This window comes from Aegilops tauschii, chromosome 7 (assembly GCF_002575655.3).
Source record: "Aegilops tauschii subsp. strangulata cultivar AL8/78 chromosome 7, Aet v6.0, whole genome shotgun sequence".
In the NCBI taxonomy this organism is placed as follows: Eukaryota; Viridiplantae; Streptophyta; class Magnoliopsida; order Poales; family Poaceae; genus Aegilops; species Aegilops tauschii.
The window spans coordinates 418750024-418758402 of record NC_053041.3 but is presented as its reverse complement, the minus strand read 5'-3'; positions in this window follow the sequence as shown (position 1 = coordinate 418758402).

The following is an 8379-nucleotide window of genomic DNA, read 5'->3' as shown; positions in this document are numbered from 1 at the left end:
AGGCAGATGGATCAGATCTCCAGGCGGGCGAGGTTGCAGGATGACCTGGAAGCCTCGTTTGAACAGTCTACCGACATCATCCAGCAACTAAATGAGAGCAATGCGAAGCTCCAGGCCGAGCACGACCCGCTGAGGGCAAAGATCGTCGGAAGTGCGGAGCAGCAGGAGCAGACCACTGCCTTGTTGAAGAGGACCGGCGTCATCGTCAAACTTATGGACGAGAATGCCATGCTGCGCATCGAGCGCAGAAGGCTGGTGGAGGAATCCGTGGATGCTCTCAAGCAGCATCTTGACGACAAGAAAGAGCTCATCGCCGCTCTCCGCGGAGACTAGTTCCCGCGGCCTGCAGCAACGCATCAACAAAGTAGAGATCAGCGAGCCAGATCGTTGTCTTCCTTCTCCTTTTGCCCTTGTGTATTTCGGGTGTTGCCGCATGTGGCTTTTTTTAATTATGTTCCTAAATATGTAAGAAATTATTATCCATAGTCATCGTCCTTATATTCATCATGCTTGCTATAAGTCGCAGTCGATGCTATATAGGTCCGCCGGATATTACATCAAGATCCGTGCAAAACTTTCTTTTCAGATTTTCATTTTTCTCTCTTAAATCTCAGTCCAGTGAGACATATAACCACACCGTAGAACAGGTGCTCGGGCGCCATTAATGGGGACGTTGGGAGGGAGGTGCGTGGCGGGTAGCGGTCAAAGGGCTCTCCTCCCGATGAGCACGCGTAGGGGTCTGATCGCACGCCTCCCGTACACAAATAGCTACCCCGCACGGCACCTCCTAGCCAATAAAAAAAGGGGACGCGTGGCGGCACGTAATTGGTAAGTAGAACGCCCACTGTTTCAATAATACTTGTGTTTCCGATTTGTAACGTGACAACACTTGTTCCAAAATGACTTTGTTGATTGTTAATGTGTGCGCCTTGGCAAATCGGACAGAAAATTACCACAGCATGTTGGTGCCATGTCATGACACCATGCCAAGTTTCATGATTTTCAGGCATGTTTTGGATTTACAGGAATTAAAAAACCAAGTTTCTCAATCTTTCCAGCCGAGCCACGACGCCCATATGTTTGAATTTCATTCCCATCTCTTGCATAGGACCTAGAAATTCACCCAAGGACACACATGTGGTTTTCAAAAAACTTTGGTGCATTGGAGCCTGTGCTTGTAGTTCAAATTTGAATTATGCACATTAAATGTGCAGAAACTCAATTAATGTATAAAAAAGGCCAAACGAACCCGGAATAATTCCAAAATTTAGCACGATACTTCTATTTGGTCTAATCTGCCTGTGTAAAAAATTTAAGGCGGGAGAAGGCAGTGTACGTATGTCGTTTCGCACATGGAGGTGGCACGTTCCCTCTCGGAACCACGAGCCTTCTCGACAGAAGCTCCGGTTTGCAAGAAGCTTACACTAAAGCTTGTCCCAATTCGGCCAAACAAATTACCGCAACATCTTGGAGCCATGTCATGACACCATGCCATCATGATTTTCAGGCGTGTTTTGGATTTACAGGAATTAAAAACCAAGTTTCTCAATCTTTCCGGGCGAGCCACGATGCCCAAATGTTTGAACTTCATTTCCATCTCTTGCATGGGACCTATAAATTCACCCAAGGACACACATGTGGTTTTTCAAACAACTTTGGTGCACTGGAGCCTGTGCTTGTAGTTCAAATTTGAATTATGCACATTAAATGCATAGAAACTCAATTAATGTATAAAAAAGGCCAAATGAACCCGGAATAATTCCAAAATTTAGCACGATACTTCTATTTGGTCTAATCTGCCTGTGTAAAAAAATTAAGCCGGGAGAATGCAGTGTACGTATGTCGTTTCGCACACGAAGGTGGCACGTTCCCTCTCGGAACCACGAGCCTTCTTGACAGAAGCTCCGGTTTGCAAGAAGCTTACACAAAAGTTTGTCCCAATTCGGCCAAAAAAATTACCGCAGCATGTTGGTGCCATGTCATGATAGGATGCCAAGTTTCATGATTTTCAGACGTGTTTTGGATTTACAGGAATTAAAAAACCAAGTTTCTCAATCTTTCCGGGCGAGCCACGACGCCCAGATGTTTGAATTTCATTCCCATCTCTTGCATGGGACCTAGAAATTCACCCAAGGACACACATGTGATTTTTCAAACAACTTTGGTGCACTGGAGCCTGTGCTTGTAGTTCAAATTTGAATTATGCACATTAAATGCGCATAAACTCAATTAATGTATAAAAAAGGCCAAACGAACCTGGAATAATTCCAAAATTTAGCACGATACTTCTATTTGGTCTAATCTACTGGTGTAAAAAAATTAAGGCGGGAGAAGGCAGTATACGTATCTCGTTTCGCACACGGAGGTGACACGTTCCCTGTCGAAACCACGAGCCTTCTTGAGGGAAGCTCCGGTTTGCAAGAAGCTTACACCAAAGCTTGTCCCAATTCGGCCAAAAAATCTACCACAGCATGTTGGTGCCATGTCACGACACCATGCCAAGTTTCATGATTTTCAGGCGTGTTTTGGATTTATAGGAATTAAAAAACCAAGTTTTTCAATCTTTCCATGCGAGCCACGACGCCCAGATGTTTGAATTTCATTTCCATCTCTTGCATGGGACCTATAAATTCACCCAAGGACACACATGTGATTTTTCAAACAACTTTGGTGCACTGGAGCCTGTGCTTGTAGTTCAAATTTGAATTATGCACATTAAACGCACAGAAACTCAATTAATGCATAAAAATGCGAAACAAACCCGGAATAATTTCAAAATTTAGCACGATACTTCTATTTGGTCTAATCTGCCTATGTAAAAAAATTAAGGCGGGAGAAGGCAGTATACGTATCTCGTTTCGCACACGGAGGTGACACGTTCCCTCTTGGAACCACGAGCCTTCTTGACGGAAGTTCTGGTTTGCAAGAAGCTTAAGCTTGTCCCAATCCGGTCAAAAAAATTACCGCAGCATGTTGGTGCCATGTCATGACACCATGCCAAGTTTCATGATTTTTAGGCGTGTTTTGGATTTACAGGAATTAAAAACCAAGTTTCTCAATCTTTTCGGGCGAGCCACGACGCCCAGATGTTTGAATTTCATTCCCATCTCTTGCATGGGACCTAGAAATTCGCCCAAGGACACACATGTGATTTTTCAAACAACTTTGGTGCACTGGAGCCTGTGCTTGTAGTCCAAATTTGAATTATGCACATTAAATGCGCATAAACTCAATTAATGTATAAAGAAGGCCAAACGAACCCGGAATAATTCCAAAATTTAGCACGATACTTCTATTTCGTCTAATCTTCCTGTGTAAAAAAAATAAGGCGGGAGAAGGGAGTATACGTATCTCGTTTCGCACACGGAGGTGACACGTTCCCTCTCGGAACCACGAGCCTTCTTGAGGGAAGCTCCGGTGTGCAAGAAGCTTACACCAAAGCTTGTCCCAATTCGGCCAAAAAATTTACCGCAGCATGTTGGTGCCATGTCATGACACCATGCCAAGTTTCATGATTTTCAGGCGTGTTTTGGATTTACAGGAATTAAAAAACCAAGTTTCTCAATCTTTCTGGCCGAGCCACGACGCCCAGATGTTTGAATTTCATTTCCATTTCTTGCATGGGACCTATCAATTCACCCAAAGACACACAGGTGATTTTTCAACCAACTTTGGTGCACTGGAGCATCTGCTTGTAGTTCAAATTTGAATTATGCACATTAAATTTCCAGAAACTCAATTAATGTATAAAAAAGGCCAAACGAACCCAGAATACTTCCAAAATTTAGGATGATACTTCTATTTGGTCTAATCTGCCAGTGTAAAAAAATTAAGGCGGGAGAAGGCAGTGTACGTATGTCGTTTCGCACACGGAGGTGACACGTCCCTCTCGGAACCAAGAGCCTTCTTGAGGGAAGCTCCGGTTTGCAAGAAGCCTACACCAAAGCTTGTCCCAATTCGGCCAAAAAATTTACTCAAACATGTTGGTGCCATGTCATGACACCATGCCAAGTTTCATGATTTTCAGCCATGTTTTGGATTTACAGGAATGAAAAAACCAAGTTTCTCAATCATTCCGGCCGAGCCACGACGCCCAGATGTTTGAATTTCATTCCCATTTCTTGCATGGGACCTATAAATTCACCCAAAGACACACATGCGATTTTTGGGGTGCATTGGAGCATGTGCTTGTAGTTCAAATTTGAATTATGCACATTAAATGCGCAGAAACTCAATTATTGAATAAAAAAGACAAACGAACCCGGAATAATTCCAAATTTAAGCACGACACTCATGTAATAGTTGCATGTTCACTGTACGTAAATGTTCTAGCAATTCAAACACCATCCTTTCCCTCCGTAACATCATTTTGTCTTTCAAAACATAATGAAAAAAATCAGGTATACCACAAACAGTTTACTAGAAAGAATCGTGTGGATGCCATATAAAATATCTTGGCGCACCGTCTTGTCAGGCTTACGCAGGAAGCTTTGTCGTCTACAGTCCACCTCCCTCGCTTGAACCACACTGGCGCGACAGTTTCTCGCGGCACCGAGCGAAATTGTTTTTGCCACCGCGGAAATATCTATCTCCCCGCCCCTCCCTCCTACCAAAAGCCACATTTCCACCATTCCTCCTTGCTTTCCAAGTTCAAAGCTTCACTGCTGCTTACTGGCAGCTCAGCCTCCTCGCCGGCGAACCTTCTTATTGCAGCGCCGCCTCCTCGCTGGCTACCCTTCTTCTTGCAGCGCCGCCTCCTCACCGGCGACCCTTCTTCTTGCAGCGCCGCCTCCTCACCGGCGACCCTACTTCTTGCTGCATGGCCTCCTCGCCGCCGACCCTTCTTCTTGCCGCGTGGCCTCGTCGATATGGTCAGGTAATCCACACCCCACCCACACCATCCTCCTCCTTTCCCGTCCCACATGCCCCAACCGACGGAGCGGCACCTTCCACCGAAATCACTGCCCCCCTCCTCCAATTAAGCGCTGCCCACAGCCATTTTGCACGCAGTTTAACGTGGAGCTCAGTAGTATGTGGCCGCATGCATGAACGAGGTTGCTATGGCTGCCATGCGTGTCGACCGCCAGATCTTGGAGGAGCACCTCATCTTCGAGGCCACCGTCGACATCGCCACGTGGTTGTCTACTTTAAAATACAGTTCGTGATGTTTTCTCGAGGCCACCGCCAGTGCCTTCTAGTGATTTGTGCTCTGTAATGTTAATATGCAATCTGATGTTCAGTTAACAGTTTGGTCCTCTAAAATGTAATGTTCAGTTAACACTTTGGTCCAACAATTGCTACATTTCAAAGTACTGTTCTCAAGCATTCTTTGTTTTGTTAACTGTCTTATCTTCTAATACATGTTTCTATTCTGCAATGTCGTGCTCAGTTAACTATTTTGGTTCATTTGGTCTGCTCTCCATTTAACTGTTTGGTTCAGTTCTGCAATTTGATTTTCATTTGCTGTGGGTACAATTTTGTATTGTTACGCATGTGACACCAACCGAATTTGGCTGTACTCAATACATATTCTACTGATAGTATGGCAACTCTCAGTTAACCTGATCAAGATCTTCCTTATGTGTGTTGCAGGGAAACAATGGAGACACTGCGGTTTACCATCGAGGTTTGTTCAAGCAGGGTCCTTTGGCTAATAGCACATTATTGTGCAATTGCAGGAATCATTCTAATATTTAGGTTTCTTACAATTTGGTCTTGCACATGTAGGTCCCGCTGTCAGAGGCTTAGACCCACCGTTCGACCCATTTTGCATATGGGAAAATGAGATGTCCATGAATATCAGTGAAGTCATGAAACTCAGAAAGATTGTTAGGATGAAGAAACTTGCGACGAATAACAGCAAGATCTTTGTTTGCACAATGAAGAAGACATCAGTCAACTATAGGATGGTACCAACTCTTTTACCTTGTTTTTACCCCTTGCACCATTTCAAAATTTACAACAGCGATTTATGCATAGCTTTGTTTTCAGTACTTTCCAAAGCAGTTCACCGACGATTACCTCTCAAACCACCTGCATGGTCAAGAGGCGTGGAAGGTATTCATTCAACACCCACGGTACAATATTGAAGTCTTGCCGAAGAGGATGAAGGTTGGGCGGGCAATTATCCATAGCCACCGGCCTAAAGTTGCAAGGACATTCAACATCACTAAAGGCTCAATATTTGCCTTCCGCTTCTGCAGTTTCCCAGATGAGGTTCATCTGTCTATTTACCGTGTATGATGCCACTTTCCAAAGGTTTTTTTATGCTGCATGTGAAACTTGGTGCTGTTGTGTAATGGCGTAATTGAGTGCCGAAGCTATCTGATGTAATTCGATTATGAAATACTGGTTGCTTTTATACGGATATGAAATATCTGGCGTGTTTTATAAGAAATATCAGTTTGATTAGTACATGGATTATCAATAATAGGCTAATTACACTGCTTATTGGGGTTTTCTATTGCAAACGGTTACTCAGAGAGCACCGTGGGCGATGAACTCAAACAACCCGCACGGTTTCTAGAAAGTAGGCGTGTTCGATCAACTAACAATCACACACGGCTTCCGGCAGCGAACTGTTTGCGTTAGGCCACCTTGCACAAACATTTCCACACAAAGAACTGTGTGTGATATACATACCTATGGAAATGTTTTTCCAGGATTCACCGTGTGGGATGTACATACCTACGAAAATGATTTTCTAGGATTCACCGTGTGGGATGTACATACCTACAGAAATGATTTTCTGGGATTCACCGTGTGGGATGTACATACCTACGGAAATGATTTTCTTGGATTACCATGTGGGATGTACATACCTACAGAAATGATTGGGTTTTGATGCCTCGCCCGATCGCACATGGCCCCAGCATGGGTCCCAGGAGGGCCTATCCCCGACGATTTCTGGGTCGTGTGGGAAGGACCCCCTATCGCCCACACTCACTTGGCGACAGTTTCAAATGCCGTCGCGGAAAGGGGTTAAAAACCGTTTGTTTAGCATGTCGCTGTACCAGTGTGGGTTGTTTATATTGGGTACAACTACGAGTGGGAACTTGTGAATGTGTACACTCGTCACCGGGTTCCACTTCCAAAAATCTCATACTGCCCAGAGGTTGAGCACACCGGTATTCTACGTACGTTCAACTACGATCATGGTGACTGTCGTCTACAGAAGATAGCAATTTGTCAAGTTCCCGACCGCTCTTGGGATTTAATGGACTATGGAGTTGTTGCTATCTTCGACAAGCTTGTTGCCTTCCTTCATAGTTCGACTGGATGGATATTGCTCAAAAATCAGTTTCTATAGACGGATGTGTACTGTGATGCAATTCAATACGAGGGTCTTGTGTTTGCTGCCACCACTCGCGGCACTGTTTTTGCATGGAATCCTTATGCTTTCGGTATGTTTGTCTTCCACCGTAATTATAATTGTTTCATCCACATGCATGCGGGTTAGCTAGTTTCCCTTTACTAATTAACCTTCTTGTGTTTCCAAGGTCCTGTGAACATTCCACCACCTATACTTGAAAATTTTTATAACCAAGGGGGAGATGACGATGATAATGATCACGAGCATGAGGACCCATATACTTAGTGGCGCCTGGCAACTTATTCCGATGGATCACCTCTTCTTGTCTGTATACAGGGCACCGCTGATGTTACTAAGGAAGCAGGTGTTGTCTCCCATGGTCGCACTCTCCGGACCTATTCCAACATCCGTTGCAGGGTATTCGGGATGGATACTACTGTGCTAGCGCCAGCACCATCTCCCTGGTTTAGTATTGATACTCTTGGAGGAAACTCGCTCTTCCTTGGACAAAACTATCCAATCATGGTGAAAGGCGATCCAGCTGCTGTTGACACAACGTTACTACCATTTATGAGAAGCAACTGTATCTATACCTCAGACATTGCTATGCTTCCCTACCGTGGCTATCACAATATGGGTCATGAAATAGGCTGCTTCAGCCTGGATGATCAGTCCTGCGTTGGTCTCGATATTGATAGTAGTTAGCACTTCCGAGACAGACTCTTCTGGTTCAAAGCAAGCGTTTCCAGCGCCGAGGATTGGTTGAGCTGAAGTTCATTTCATTGCTTGTTATTTGTTGTGTGACGAAAACTTTAGTATTTACTAGAAAGTTTTGTTGGAACTAATCTATAATCCAACATGTATCCTCATTGTCGTTGTGTGTGATGACTTGTTGTATGTAATGAATGGTACATTTGCATATGCATGTCATAAACTCAATTTATAAATGGTTTTTGACTCACTTCTTGGAGTGTTAGTGCCGTAGTAGTATAGCCAGCATCCGTAGTAGTATGAAGTTGCCACGTCACATAGAGCCAACCAGTAGTTAGTTCTAGTTAGATCAACTA